The sequence below is a fragment of the Coenobita brevimanus genome, chromosome 64, assembly GCF_032717465.1.
Source record: "Coenobita brevimanus isolate Jiangsu-jjx chromosome 64, ASM3271746v2, whole genome shotgun sequence".
NCBI lineage: Eukaryota > Metazoa > Arthropoda > Malacostraca > Decapoda > Coenobitidae > Coenobita > Coenobita brevimanus.
This window is the reverse complement of record NC_137017.1, coordinates 9,487,260-9,504,230: the sequence shown is the minus strand read 5'-3', so window position 1 is coordinate 9,504,230 and position 16,971 is coordinate 9,487,260.

Below are 16,971 nucleotides of genomic sequence, written 5' to 3'. Positions count from 1 at the left end.
TAGCTTCCTGCTCTTCTTATGCTGTCGTTTGTCCCGTGTTCTTTGGTGAGCGCCGCAGTGTTGCCGCAGCGTGGTTGTGTGCGGCGGGGTGTTAGTCTCTTTACCTCTTAATTGGCAGGTGTCCGGGGCCCGCACCTCCACCTACCCACACGCCCATTTGGAGATTACCTGAGCATGGCCGCCACCAGATGCCTCCAGATTACCACACCTAATGAAATAACGCCATCTCGTGTAATTCCCATGAAAGCCACGGACTGTCTTGTGTCGGCGTGTTTGGCGGCGTTTGTGTGAGGCCTGTGTGTGTCTGTGGCGGGGGAGGTAGAGGGGATGGGTTGGATGTATGTGCTTGGATGGGGTAGTCATATGTGTTTTGGTGTATGTAGAGATAGAGGTGTGTATGCTTTTGGGAATGTGTGATCTCGTGAACGTCCTTGAAGTGTGTATGATTATGGTTTCGTGTCGGTTATGAATGTAGTTACTGGTTGTGTTTGTGTGTCAGGGGTGGGGGGGAGGTTAAGTGTATGTATGCGTCTGGAACTGTCATAGAAACTGGATATGCTTTTCGGAATATGCTACTTTGTCGATGCAAATATATGACTATAGATGTAAGTCTCTGTGTGCACGTGTCTGTGTCCCATGCACGCGCGCACGCGTGTGTGTGTGTGTGCTTGTGTGTACATGTGTGTGTGTGTGTGTTTCTTCCTCATCAGGCGAATCCTCCCCAGGGCGATTATGTTGTCGGACCAAATTCTCAAGTCCATTTCCAGACGCTCCCAGTTTCAGCCGCGCCCTTAGCCTAAAATTAAAGGGTGTTGGCCGGTATTTCCGCAGTACGTTGCCTGGGTTATTGGGCATAAATACGCGTTACTCTGACAGCCTGCCGTGTGTCGGTCGCCTTCATTGTCATATGCTTTTGTGAGATGGAGGGGGGGGGGGGAAACAAGAACGAGGAGTAGTGATTGCTTGGCGGGTAAATCGTTTTTGTCGTGTCATTGTTTTCTTGGCACCTGCTTTGGGTCATTGGGTAGCTGTTAGGCTCTGTTCTTAGCGCTTCCTATAGTGACTCTTAACCTTTTCCGCTGCATGTATTCTTTGGGGAGTATGGGATATTATCATGGGTCATTTCATCATTTCCCCATAAATGTAACATAAAATGTAAGGAGACGAAATATACTGTTCATACCAAAAGCAGAAAGAAGAAACTTCTGCCTATCATTTGAATGATAAACACTGTGACGCACATAGTTAATAACTTTAATTTCTTTTGCTGATATTAACCAAGGATTCATTTTACTTTTTAAATTATCAGATGAATATGACTCACGGTAATCTTGATTATTGTTGAAGATCAAAGCTCATGTGTCGCTTTGCTCAGCGGAAATGCGATATAATTATATAAATGCATTGGTGACATACTGTTGATGCCGGAATCATATATTTAATTGTCTTTTATCTAAAATTTCACTGCCTGTCTTTAAGATCTTATAGTTTTATACAGCCTGCCGTTGATCTTTGAAATTTTGCTTTAGATTCCAGAAGGTCAATGGACTTCAGTGTTAGAGAGAAGAAATAGCCATGATTTCTTACTATCTGTGAAGATATTATTAGAGATTGTTCTTAAGAGCATTTTGAAGGTAGCTACGCTGTAGGAGGCGCTGCGGTAAGAACCATTTTTGTATTAAATGCATCGAAAATCCCAGAACTGGAAATTTTAACATGGAGTTGACATCTCCCCTGCAGTCAGGTAGCATTTTTAGGGAACAATCAAGCTTTGACCAATAAGAGACCAAGAAGAGTAGCTGGGGTTAGGGAATTTAGGCAGTTTGATAAAGGGAGCGAAAAAATCAGTGAATAAGCTTTGATTACTTGATGTATGAAGTCTTGTTGTGGCACATTACGGGCACTTAAGAATAGAATTCTTAGGCAGCAAGCACGCTCTGTCTTGTAGGAGATTTGGGAGAGAAACTGAGGTATATTTTGGGGTTGGGAAACTCAACCAAAATAATTATCACGCGTGAGAAATTATTGTTCGGTGAGTGTATTTTAATTTCTTATTATTTCTGTCATATAGGTAGAATAGAGAGCAAAGATGGTCTGTCTCTCATCCAGTGGGAGGTGTTCGTGAGGGTCTGATTCAGACTTCATACTCATTTTTTGTTACGAGGAGAAGGAATTCAAGGGCGGGAAGTGATTATCTGATAGTAAAGTCTCTACTGAATCGTCCCTGGCACTGAATAAATTATAATATAGGAGGCGTCCACGCTTTGTCTTTTGAGATTTTTTTTGGACATGAGCTGCAAAATACCAAAGAACGCCTAGCAAGAGAAAATTTAAGGTAAAATCCAGTCCTGCATGAGCACTTGTAAGGCAAAAGGGCCCGAGGCTAGACTGTCGTAGTGCAGAACAGTTTAAGGACATAACAGATCAACGCTCCTTGTGGCCTTGCGGGGTGGGGGAACCAAAATCCAGAACTTGGGAATACTGTTTGCGTGGATGACGTTGTTCGGTGGTGCTCCTGCCACTTGGGTAGCATTCTTGGGGGGAGGGTCTGCAGAGGGAGCGGGGGAAGGGCGTCGTGGAAGTGGGATCAATAGAAGGCACAAAAACTCTCACAAAACCTCCCACTCAAGGCATTCCTGTTGTTTCCAAGTGTGGGAAGGAGGTGGTCGGCTTAGCACGCATGCCATCCTAAGTCCTCCACACACACACACACACACACACACACACACACACACACACACACACACACACACACACACACATATTGGGGCAAAACCTGCAAATATGAGGGTAGTGTGACGTCTGATGATGGCAGTGCTGCTGATGAAAATGGTCATTTGTTGTTGCTTCAATTTTTATGGTGGTGATTACCTTATTATTATTATTATTATTATTATTATTATTATTATTATTATTATTATTAATGAGCTCCCCTCTTAATTATTAGTTGGAAACCGTTAGGAGCATGATGATTCACTATTATTATTTTCGGCACAGCTGGTTGCAGAACTAGGAGTGCACTACAACCTACACATACCGTATTTAGAAGGCGAGAACAGACACTTTGTTTATAAAGTAATTTGGATTAATGGAAGCATCTTACTAGAGGCTTTGTTTTTTTCTTAATGGTGGGTTTCATCTTCATCAGAATTAGGTTATCTGTTGGTATGAAGTTACGTCAGGGATGGGTGATATGTTATGACAGATAGGCGCGAAGTCCCTCTTGATATGGCTATACTAAATAAGCTCTGTGATATGGACAGAAGTACAGGGATAGAATCTAACTTCACAATTATTAAGATGTGTCAGAGCTGTGGCATAGCAGATATCCCCCAGCGTCATCAACGGACATCATCACATACCGTCACATGTCACCACTTGGGAGCTAACGTCGTCTCCTATTGGACTTATAGGATGGCACTTGGGTGAAAGGGTGTTCGATACTTTGGTGAATCTTGTTTATACTCATTTATAACTTAATGGAATCTCCAAACTTTTCTCTGCCCCAGCCGTTGACAGATCTCCATAACCTCTCCTAGGGCAAGGTATAAGCAAGCTGTAAAATACATAAGAGGGGCATTTAAGGGACTATTCCTGTCGGTTACGGGTGGTGGTGTGGGTGTTTGGGTGTTTACAGTGAGTCGTGAGGGGCAAGTTTGTGCCTAAGTGGAGCTCGGACAGACTTATGTCCACTCAAGAACGGGTAGAGTTTAGCCTCCCACCCCACTCACCTTAGCCCTTCCTGTTCCCACTCTCCCCTCTCTCCTTCATCTCCTCTGCCCCTACTGCCTTTATCATCTCAATCTTTATTTTCTTCCCATCCTCTCCCCTCTTTTTCTTTCCCTTTTTTCTCTCTCTCCCTCTCTCCCTGCTTCCCTTCTCTTTCCCTCTGCTCCTCCTCCCTTCCTCTTTCCCCTCTCATGTGTCTTAACCCCCTTTCTCCCTCCCCTCTTTCTTGCCTTCTTCTCTCCCTCGCCCCCCATGCTCTCCTTCTAGTAACACGAGACGATGGGTTTGTGAGAGGATGTGTTCTTAGGGTGTTCTAAGGAGAGAAGGAGAGAGCAGGAGAGTGGATGATCCTTATGACCCCGAAGGAGAGAGAGGGATAGGGAAAGGGAGAGGAGGATGGGGTGTAAAGTGAGGGAGTGAGAGAAGGCGTGGGGGAGAGAGAGGGAGTGTGTTGTGGGGATAGAGGGAGGTTGGGGGCGATTCTTATGACTTCATATTTTTCATCAGAATTGTGAAGGAGAAGAATGAGATGGATAGCGAGGGAAAGGGAGAGAGGGGCACAGAACTGCACATGTGTCCTTCACTCATCCTCCTTGCTATTGTCCTGTCCTCCTCCTTTCTTACTCTACATATATGTTATTCACTCATCCTACACTGATCTTACAATCATTTTCCTTTGCCACTCACCCTTCTTTTACTTTTCCTTCCCACATCTTCTTCTCTCACTCTCCCCACCTTCCTTTAGTCATTCACACTGTTGTCACTCATTTTTTTTAATACACATTCCACTCAGCCATACTTCTTTGACTTAATCTCCTTGCCACACTGTATCGTGCACTCTTGTCTTTCTCATTGCTCTACAAAATTTTCTCTCGTGTTTCTTGTCTCGCCAATTCTTCTGAAGGCTCTCATCCTCTTCTCTTATTCTTTCTCCCATTCACTCCTCACTCATTTTTGGCAGCTTTTCACACACTGTTCTTTCACTGATTCACGTTATACATTCTCTTCACTCATTTTTCTCTCACTCATCATCCTCATACAGTCTCTTACTCATTCTTTCAATCCAGTTTTCTCTCAGTCATCTTTCTCACTCTCTTCTCGCTCATGCTCCTTGCCACTCACGCTCCTGCACTTCCCCCGTGTCCTGCCGGCTCTCTCACGAACCCTTTTGTTGGCCACATTTGTCCAGAACCCGGCCAATCTAGGCGTCACAATGGATCGGTTCTGGCGTGTGGGGGTGACTTGAAGGGGGGACGTCTTAAGGGGAAGATTAAGGGGGGTTAACTTGAGGAGGGAGGGGGGAAGGAGGGTGGAAAGGGCGACCTGAGAGGGGGTGGTTGGAATCAAGATGGAGGGGGCGACTTGGAAGGGGGGTAGGAGGAATCATGGAGGGGGCGACTTGAGGGGGAAGGGGCGGGGTGAGTCAGAATGGAAGGGGGACGCCAGGGGGACATTATTATCTTCTTCACGTGATCTCTTACAGTTGACGAGCGTGGGGTTCGATGCCCTGTTGTGTGATAAGGCGAGGCGTTGGGTACTCCCGGAACATGTGGACGTAGAAAGGAGAAAACTGCTATAGGGATATTTCAAATGGTTGTCACACTCACACACAAATCTACAACCGTCTTTTTGTCCAATTTAAAAAAGCTAGAAACTGAAATAAAGAATATCCAACTGCCTTTTTTTTTTTTTTTTTTTTTTTTTTTTTGTCAGAAAGGACACATCTTGCCTTATCATCCCTAGAAGCTAATTCTGCATCATTCTATTCATTTTTCGTTTATTCACTGTTTATTCATGTGCAAAATGTGATGGGCACCCTCTCCTATATCCAAGCCAAAGCACTTGCCCTCCCCAGCCATCCAGTCCCTCTCGCCTATCCTCATGCGACGCAGGCAGGCGTTCGAAGTTCGTTCCTGCACATTTCTTCCTCCTCCTCTTCCATCTTTCTCCACGTTCTGTCTGGCGTCGTTTTACTCTTCCTTTCTTTCTTGTTGTCTATCATTGTCCCCCCATTTTTTGTGCTTTACTTTCCCACATCCTCCTCCTTCCTTTCACTTGCATTTCTTGCTGTTTTTCGTCCACTTCCTGCTTCCCTCCTCCTTCCCCTCGTTTTCATTCCTCTTTTTGCGTTTGGCGTTTCTCCTTCCACTCATTCCCTCCCTCCTTAATTCGCTCACGTCTTTTCTTTCTCGCCTTCATTCATCCACATCTTTATTTGGATTCTCCATGTTTTCTTTTTTCCCCTCCATTTCCTCTCCTTACTCTTTCCTCTAGTCCCCCCTTCCTTTTCTCTATCACCCCCTCACACTACCTCTCTCCAGCGCTGCCTCTCTCCTCCCCCCCTCCCCCGACATCCCTTCCGGATTTTCTTTCCAAGCTCTGTTTTTCTCTTCTCCCCGCTTCCTTCCCCTCTCCCCTTCTCCCTTCCCCTCTCCCCTTCTCCCTTCCCTCTCTCCACTTCTCTCCTGCCCTTCCCCTCCTCGTGCCTCCTCTAGCTCTCCTTCCTCCCCCTCTTCTTCCCTCCGTCTCTTTTCACCTCTTTTTTTTCTTTTTTCCTCTGCTTCCCACTGTCTTTTCTCTTTCCCGTTTCTTTTTCTTTCTTCCCTTCTATCAATTCTCCCTCCTTCATATTCCTTCCTTCCTTTCCTTTCCTTCCCTCCTTTCCTCTTAATTACCTGTTCTCATTCTTTTTTTGTTTTTTCTCTCTCGATGCCTTTCTCTATACCTCTCGGTTCTCTTCTCTACTTCCTCTTCCAACTTTTCATTTCTCCTCTTCCTCTTCCCCTCACTGCCCCTTCTGCTTCCTTCCTTCCACCATCGCTTCCCTAATCCTCCACTCTTCCAACTGTTTTTTCTGTTATTTCTCATCCTTTCCTCTCCTTACTATCCTTATCCTTCAGCATGTAGAGTTAGATCTCTTAGTCATAGTCTACTCTGTAACAAACAGCCTCGATAGGACCATAAGGTCTGTTGCTGTTTGTTTTCCTTTGTACTCCTTTGCACTCCGCCCTACCTCACCCTCATCTTCCTTCCATTCCTCACTCCTCTCTCCCAGCTTTTCTCCCTTCACCCTGCCATCCCTTTCCCCAATCCCTTCTTCACTTTCGTTCCCTGCCCTTCTCTCTTCCATCGCCCTTCCTGCCATCCACGTTTCCCTTCTTCCTCCCCCACCCTCGTCCTCTCTCCCCTTCATCATTCCCCTGTCTCCCTCCCCTCTTCTCTCTCCCCTGCTCCCTCCCCTACTCCTACTCCCTCAGTCTCTCCCCCTCCCCTCCACCGCCCCTCATCTCGTCATTCCGAGCAAGTGGAAGACATCGCTTCTTTTGACGAATCTTTTCACGAAACTCGCCCAGAGAATAGGTTTCAAGGACCCCCTAAGTCTCGAGGTACGCTTCTCCCTCATCAAGGCAGCCCCGACAGGAATCTAAATCCATTCCCGCGCTATTGTTAGAGGGAAATGGTGGGTGAGGCTGCCAGCGGCCAATAGGAAGGGAGGGCGAGGAGCTGGGAGAGTTTCTATTGGCTCATTGGCCTACCAGAGCTTCAAGACAGGGAGCTCCATACGTAAAGCTCGCGCGCGATGGCAAAGTGTATTTTTAAATCTCCGTAGTTTTACAGGAGCATGTAAGAGTCAAGGCATTTTGGGATTTATCACTCATTATATAAATTCTCCGTTTCTAGCATGGTTAAAAATCCCTGTCTTTTCTCTCTCGGTGAGGATGAAAAAATGTGGGAATCCAGGATCGACGAATCTTTTTGAAACGCGGCCGCACCTCTCCGGGAAACGGTAAACAGTCCCACACACAGCCTTTCATTACGAATTCGCCTCCGACTCTCACTTTTTCTAAAGAAATTGAGGGTAAAAACGATTGCGGGCAATTTGTTGGGGACGGGACGGAAGCCCAGACGAGTGAAGCTTTCAGAATGTTTCGTTGTCGGGGAGGTGGAGTTTTGGCTTGGCCTGGATTTCGTTCACAGGGCTAGTAACACTTTTTACCTCTTCTTCGCCGCCTTTATTGTTTATTCTCTCTTTTCCTCCTCGCTGTTTCTCCTTCATCCCTGTCTCCATCATCATTTGCATCTCCCCTCCCTGCTTTTGTTTTCTTCTCTTTTCAGTAATTTCATTGTTACCCTTTTTTCACTCTCACCTCATTTCTCCATTTCCATCTCCAACTCCATCCCTCCTATTCCATAGCTACTTCTTTATGAACATCTCTCTCTCCATTTCGATAGATATAAATACTCTCTCTCTCTCTCTCTCACACACACACACACACACACACACACACACACACACACACACATCCTTTCCTTCACAGCTTTTCACCACCTTTGCTTCCTCCACCTTTCCATGCATATCCTTCACCAAATGGTTTTGTTCAGCGTATGACAACACCCTGTTCGTGAAGGGGTTAATGGATGCTGTATCGAATCCCCCCATATCCAAAAGTCCATCTTGAGCTGAATAAAAGTCTAGAGATGGCAAGAATAACCTGAGAAAAATCATATTGAATGTGTTACGGACTTTGAGAAATGTGGTGGCAGGCCTTGGGATGGGAGGGTTTAGGCAGTGAGAGAGAGATCGGCAGGCACACCAGACACAACCACTGACAAACACCATCACCATTCATCGATATTTTACCCATCCCTTTCGTCATCGTCATCATCACTATCACTTTCATTATTATTATCCGTCGTATGATAAAATTATTGGCCTTTTCACCATTATTATCACATTGTACCACAATTATCATTATAGTATCACCGCAATGGTCGTCACTTTGGTATCATCATCATCATCAAAAGTATCACCACCCTCAGTACCACGAGTATTATCACTAAGTATCAGTCCCATAGTCACAATCCAGACGTCACCGTCACTACCACCACCACCACTGCCAAACACCACTCATCGCTTTTTTACCCTATCCTTTTGATGCCACTGATCTTCCGTATACTCAGTGGCTGAGGGAAAAGTGCGTGTGTGTGTGTGTGTGTGTGTGTGTGTGTGTGTGTGTGTGTGTGTGTGTGTGTGTTGTCATCGTCATTATTATTAACACCATCACTAACAGTCAGTGTCATCACCATCATCATCATCATCATCATCATGTGGTGTAGAGTAGTATGTTGTGGCAGTGAGTGTTATGGTCTAGTGTGGCATGGTTGTGTGAAGTGTGGCGCGCTGTGACGTGTGGTAGCCTGTAGTATTGTGTGGTAGTGTATGGTGAAATAGTGTGGAGTGTGGCGTGGTGTGGCAGTTAATACTAGGCCTACAGTAAGGTGTGGTTGTGTGAGGTGTGACAGCGTAAGGTGTGGTGGTGTCTAATGTGGTATGGAGTGGCAGTGGGTGGTATGGTACGGTGTGATGGTATGAGGTGCGTCAGTGCGTGGAGTGGCAGTGAGTGATGTGGCAGTATGCATTGTGTGTGTTTGAGAGAGAGAGAGAGAGAGGAGGGTTGGAGGCTAAAGGAGAGGGAGAGAATGGTGGAGAGGCATAGAATTGAAAATATGGAAAAAAAAAAAAAAAACTTACCTGGATTTAGCAATACCTGGCAGTCACATTCAGCCGCTCAAAATATTCTTACCTTAGATATTTAATTATAAAAGAAGGCAAGCTGCATTTAAGTTCGGCTCCATTTAATTTCGAAGATTCATAAGAGAGGTTGCTGTTCAGGCAGCGGTGAGGGGGAGGGGGGAGGGAGGAAGAGAGGAGGGGGATGGATGGGAGAGGGAGGGGGTGGAGGGAGGTGGTGCGAGGCTTGTTGGGGGGGAGGAGGTGCGTGATGCCTTTATGCGTGGTAGGCGATAGCCTAGCAAGCTTTAGTTATAATGTACTTAAATATTTTCAGAAGTGATCTGGTTTTGTTCATTCACACCCCCCATCACTATCTGGACAGATAGTAAATAAAATGTAGTTATTATAGCCTAGTTTAAGAGATTTGGCAACGTAGGAGTATGGTGGGGGGTCATGACGGGGTATGCGTGCTCACTTACAGTCAATAACTATCGAACACAATTTTAGTTAACAAATCCTCGATTTTTCAAAACAAAATAAGGTCTGATTTTAATGGTTATAATTATCTGCATTAAGAGATAGGAGGAGGTATCATTATAATTGTTTACGCATGGCTTAACTAGGTTAGCAAGTAATGGCAACCTCAGGACAGATGAGCCGACTTATGATCCCCTGCTTCCCGGGTAGGCTATTCTCGCTGGTTCCCCAGTCAAGTGTACGGAGTTTTAAAGGAATCCGTATTTTTTTCTGTGTTTTTGCGCGTCTGGCGAGAAGAAGAGAATATTGGGAGTCGAATGAAGACCCGTGTGACCTGCGATGGGCTTGAGGGTGTCGTGGAAGAAACACAAGTGAAGTAGATGTAACCACAAGGTAAGGAAGACATGCACGAGTGTTTTACCTCAATGACCCTGACGATGGGCAGATGGCTAGGTAGGAAAGGAACGAAGTAATTTACAGAGTTTTGAGATGCTGTTGTAGGCAGATGAATGGTTATGTAGTGTGTGAAAAAAAAAGGTAGGTAACGAGGAACGAGGTAGTTAGCGAGATTTTGATTTTGTAGTATGTACGTAAAAAATTGAAGACATGCAGTTACTTAAGTGTATAAGTGTAGGAATGAAGTGTACAGCAGAAGATATGATGTTCTTGTAGACAGGCAGGTTGGTAGTTAGAAAGGTGAAATAGACTAAATAGGAGAGTGAAAGAAGAATAACACGTGACGATATAATGATGTAAGCAGGTACATGGATACAAAAAATGTTTAAATAGGAACTGAAGGAAGGAGTTACGAGATGGTGAGATTTCTGTAAGTGCATAGATATAAAAAGCTACAGTGGCCTGGTGTTAGAGTGCTTGACTCGCGATCAAGGTATTCTCACACATCAAAGGTTCAAGGCTTGGTGGACTCTTGATGTGGATGCGTTTTGACCACGACTGTGCTTCTTGCGTTTGCTTTTTTTTTTTTCTTTCTTTTTCTTTTAAGACTTTCATCGCTTAGTCTTCAGAGTTAATACCACGTGCACAGTTTTCGAGCATTGGTATGTTTTATTTCATTAACTATCAGAGAGGCATCACACACACACACACACACACACACACACACACACACACACACACACACACACACACACACACACACACACACACACACACACACACACACACACACACACACACACACACACACACACACACACACACACAGAATGCGGTCGTAACTAGTCATCTCGCACCCGTCCTTATTACCCTAGAGTGCACTTACAAATGGAGTGGGTAGGATCCGGAACCAGGAAAACGGAAAACACGGGAGTAGGACGTCCGTCATCATAGTTCTCACGCAAATGAGTAACATCCCCTTTCACTTACCACTCAGGCTGTTTACTTAATCATATCATTGTCGCTTCCACGGATTTGTGCCATAAAACTCAAATTTTTAGTGGATATGTTTAATAAATAATCAAAGAAAGACCTGTATGAAACGCAGTGTAAATCTGCCGTTCAAAATACATTGTGGGTGATAGCTGTTAGGGCGCTGGTGATTTGCTTTTACTTATAAATATTTTGGTAGAAATTTCCGTTATTACTGCGTTTATAATAGCATAAAGAAGGAACCGCTGGCCGAGAGAGAGAGAGAGAGAGAGAGAGAGAGAGAGAGTCGTGGCACTGGTAGTAGAGTGCCAAGAACGGGGACCACCTGGGTAAGAGGAAAGGTGCCGAGTGCTGGGAGGAGGAGGAAGAGGAAGAGAAGAGAATGACGCGGAGGGGGAGGAGGAGGAAGAGTAAAGAAGGGGCTTTAAAGCAGAGTAAGAATATGGAGAGAGAGAGAGAGAGTATAATAGGTTCCAAGTCACCAATTAAATATTACCTTATATATATATATATATATATATATATATATATATATATATATATATATATATATATATATATATATATATATATTTATATATATTCAAATATCAAATTGGTATATATCGAGTATTCGATTGTGTCATGTTTGCCTGGTCAGCGGGTGGGAGACAAAGACGCATGGTAAACAGAGATGGGACTACCTCTATTGTGGTGCTTCTGTCATCCGTCAGTCCATTAAACACTGATAAGTCTTCTAATTTGTATTGCTGATTGATTCAGAGCATTACTAGGAAGTCCAAGCTTATCACAGGCCGTAAAAGCCACGGTAGTTAAGTATTTACAATTACTGGGTGAGTGACAGATGAATCACATACAATAGTGCGTCTTAAGTTAGAACCAAAGAATTCCAAAGCTTGAATGTTAAGTAAATGGATGTGTGGCTTATTTCCTTGAGCACAATTCACAGCTTTTGGCTTTTATTTGTTCCATTTTGTGGTTTGCATCACGCCCAGCTCGTATTCAGGAATTGTGAAGGGTGAACAGGGTAAAAACGATCATGATTATGATGGTGATGTTTATGCTAGTGTTGATGTACACTGTGTGAATATTGTCATTGTTAGTGTTGATCATGATGGTGATGATAATGACGATGATAATGACAGGAGATCTCACACAGAACAGTGTGTGAATGATTCACATTTACTTCCTGAGAGAAACTGTTAACCCCTTCAGCATGAGTTAATTGTACGGAGTTTAATCATGATCGTCGGGGATGGGGGGGAAAGGGTAAGGAGGAAGAGGAGTTAGAAGGAAGGTGGGAAGGAAGCATAATTAGTAGAGGAAGGAAGAAGGGGGTGAGGGAGAGGAAAGGAAGGGAGGGAAGGATAGATGGACAAATAGGATTAGGAGAGTATGAACGCAAGAAAAAAGAAAGAAGGGGAAGGAACGAGGAAAGTAGAGGAAGCAGAGAGAGAGAATGAAAGTGGGGGAGAGAGGAAGAAAGGAAGGAAGGGAGGGGTAAAAGGAAAGAAGGAAATGGAAGGAGATGAGAAAGAGAAGAAAGTATACTAAGGAAGGAAGGGGAAGGAAGTAGGGAAAATAGGGTGGGGGAGACGGAGAAGAGAGGGGGAAGTAGTGACGTCGGTGGAAGAGCCTCGGTTTGTTTACAAATGTCAGAGCCACGCAGGCCACTGAGTCGACGAGGGTGGAGGGAAGGGGGAGGGTGTAGGTGGTAGGAGAGGGAAGAAGGGAGGGAGAGGAGGAGGGGAGAAGAGGTGTGGGGACAAGGAAGGGATGTTGGAGAGGACATGGAGTTGAGGAAGAGGGGATAGAGGGAGAAGAGGGGAAGAGAGGTGGAGGTGAATGTGAAGGAAAGATAAAAGGAGAAGAATGGTGAAATGAATAACAGGCTAGAGATTAGATTCATGATGGATGGAGAGACGAGAGACAAAAGAGGAAATAAAATCTGGGACAAAGAGGAAGGAAAATGTTGGAGGCAATAAGAGGAAGAGGGAAGAAGGGAAGGAGAGGGGGAGGAAGAGAAGAGAGGGGCAGGAGTAGTGGCTGAAGAGGGAAAGGGTATGAATGATAGGGTAGAAGGTAAAGTAGAATTGAATGGCTAAAAGGAGAGAGAGAGATTACAGAGAGAGAGGTGGAAGATGGGGAGGGGGAGACTGGACGGAGGTGGAAGGAAGGAAGAAGCAGGGAGAGGGGAGGATGGAGGGAATACTAACAAGGAGGGGGTGAGTAATCGATGAGGTGACTTAAAGAACTAAACAAGCAGAAGAGTAAGGGAAGTAGGGAGAAAATTAATGAACTGTCAGAAGTAAAAAAGTATTATTACTGTATAAGAAAATACGAGATGAATAAAGAACAGGGAGGAAATAAATGACTAGAGAAAGTTGTAAATAAATGGGAGGAAGAGAAAGATTATTAATAAGATAAATTAACAAAAAACATGCAGGTAAAAGCAAATGAGAGAGGTCCCTAACCTTCAGTGTTTTTTTTTTTTTTTTTTTTTTTGCTACCGCCAGACAATTTTCTTCAGCTCTGGAGAAACGTCGTGTTGGTAGTGAATGGTCTAAATCTCCACTCCATGCATTTTCACACCACTCATTGGAATCCACCTGCAGTCCACTTAGTAATCCTGTATGCACGTAATGTTTTATTGTTCCCATCGCCAGGCAGTTTTAATTAAGGTGAGAACTTTCGTTGTGAATAGGTTAAAAGCAATCTTTATTCATTCCTGTTTCACACTGATGTACGGAATCTACTCTACCGCCATCCAAGGGAGTGCCACCAGTGAACACCAGTCTAAAGAATAACCTCCACTTCTCTCACAGTCACGAAAAATCATGGCTTATTTGAATATTAATTTTAATTATTAGGTCTACTATGGTCGGTCTTTTATTCGTTTGAGAGAACCGAGCCACTCCCACTACGTGAATACTTTTTTGTGGTTGTATGAAATTCGATGAGTGGTCATGAGCTAGGAGGAATGAGTTTCCATGGTTACCGGTCAGATCTATTGTCGAATTTGATTGCAACTGGCCATCAACCGAGCTGAAGGAGTTTATGGATCTTTTGTCAGGTTAGAACAAACGAACTATACTAACCTGTATTATCCCGGGTTTTCCCCCCTCCCCCTCCCCCTCTCGCAGCAGGTAGAATACTCAGTCAGCAGGTAAGCAGTAAGCACTGACGGGTTCACCTCACAGGATTATTTTAAGCAGTGATCTCTCCTTTGTTTTGCTGTGGTGATGACAGGGCAGGGTGTGTGGTGAGAGGATAAGGTGATGAGTATGGCTGTGTGGTAGTGGTGGTGGTGGGGGGGATGTGGTAGTGAGTGAGGAGTGGAGAGATGTTTTATAGAGTAGGTTACAGATCGGCGATGGATGTTGTGTGGTGATGATATGTATTGGATGTGTTGAGAAGGAGACTGGTGGTGTGATGTGGTGAGGTGTGATGAGGCAGTGGTGGTAATGGTGATGATGACAAGAGTGTGTGCTGAGTGGCTATGATGATGAGGGGGTTGTAGTGAGGTGTGGTGGTGTAATGATAAAACGAGGACCCTAACAAGCCATTGTATGTGGTGTAGTGATGACAAGATTATGCGATGTAGTGATTTCAGAAGTGTGTGATGATAGGCTGAGGTGACGAATACTTTTTTATGACGAGATGCGTTGGATTAACCCTTCTGCCAGAGGACACAATATTCATTTTAATGTTTGCAATCCCCTGACGAGATTTATTGAGCCTGAGACTTTTAAATCAGTGGGTTATACTGTAGACTCTGATTACCCCCATTAACCTTTGCACTATAGGACGCCTTCTTGGAATTGAATAAAATCATCTGAAAGTAGCAAAAATAAAATCACGGCATCTGACTTTATTGGCTATATGATAAGATGATGACGATACAGGTGTGTGATGAAGGTTAAAGGTGATGAGTGGCTTGTGATGAGATTGTGGTGTGGATGTTAGCTGCCGATGATAGAGAGTAAGGTTAAGTATCGCAAATGACCTTCTAAATGCATCAGCCACACATGAAATCCACTTGAAGTCTAACTTAAGACTCTCTCAATCTCACTCTCTCTCATTTCGCTCTCTCACGTACTGTTTATTGACCTGTGTAGTGGTGTGTGGTGCCTCAGCCGTTAATGTAACAATCTCGCTTTTACTCTCACTCTCTCACTTTGTCACTATCACTTTCATGCTTTATTTTGTCCCATGTGATGGTGTGTGGTGTTTCGTATGCTATCTTAACACTATCTTACACACACACACACACACACACACACACACACACACACACACACACACACACACACACACACACACACACACACACACACACACACACACACACACACACACACACACACACACACACACACACACACACACACACACACACACACACACACACACACACACACACACACACACACACACACACACACACACACACACACACACACACACACACACACACACACACACACACACACACACACACACACACACACACACACACACACACACACACACACACACACACACACACACACACACACACACACACACACACACACACACACACACACACACACACACACACACACACACACACACACACACACACACACACACACACACACACACACACACACACACACACACACACACACACACACACACACACACACACACACACACACACACACACACACACACACACACACGTACGTACGTTCCCTCTGTCTATCTGCTTTTCACTCTCTCTCACTCTCACTTTCTCCCTGGTGCTTCAGCTGATGGATGGTAGGCGTGCTGTCTATTTACATGGTGCTACATCTATATTTAGTGTGGAGTGCTGCTTTGTTTACATGCTGGAAGATCATCATTCGGCACGCTCTTGAGTACGGTTCGGCCCCACTCACACACCGCCACCCACGCTACATACTACAGTACACTGTCCGATGGGAAGACTGTCTGTCTGTCGGTCTATCTGTCTGTGTACAAGTTCATCAGTAAGTTAATGTAAGCGATAAATATTAATCTGTCAATCCATCTCATTTGTCTCTTCTGTTTATCTGTTCTGTCCATCTGTCTGTCTACTTACTTACCCATCTTTATGCCTATCGATCAATTACCCTATCTGTCATCAAATTCCTAACCACAGAGTCATCCTGATAAGAGCTGTAAAAACGCCTTAAAATCTCCTTCGTCATAACTCACCACTACATACCTACCACTACGTAATCTTTCACAACGAGAGGTCCTTCATTAGCTTATTTTAAATTGTCCTTTGGCAAACGGGATGAAGGAGAACAGTCATAATATTAGCATTGGGACTGATGGAAGTTGTTTTTTTAAAAGTTAAAATAAAATGCTTCTTGAAATGAATTAAATTGACAGAAGGCAGCGAGAATAAAATAAACGACGTTATCACACTGAGTGGGTTACGACACGCATGTACTTCTCCACTGTTTTCTTTCATATCCTCGGCCTTCCTCTCCTTACGGCACCATCAGCTTTGCATCCACATACTTTGTTAACTTGCCCTTTCATCCATCATGTCTTATGTCCAGACCGGCTCATTTTTTTTTTTAAGCAATCTCATTTAGGTCTATTACCTGGAGGACGTACCTTGTATTTTATTACGGTGATCGCCATATAGTTTGGATTAGTTAAGGAGATCCCCCTGCCCCCTCCCCGCACACACTAACTTTCCCTCCCACCCTAACCATTCCCTCTACATAGTGTTGCTCCTCATTCTCCCTTTCCTCCTCACCACTCATCCTTACACTGCATCCTTACTCCTTCGCACTTCCCATCCGTACTCCTTCGCGCTTCCCATCCTTACTCCCCTTTAA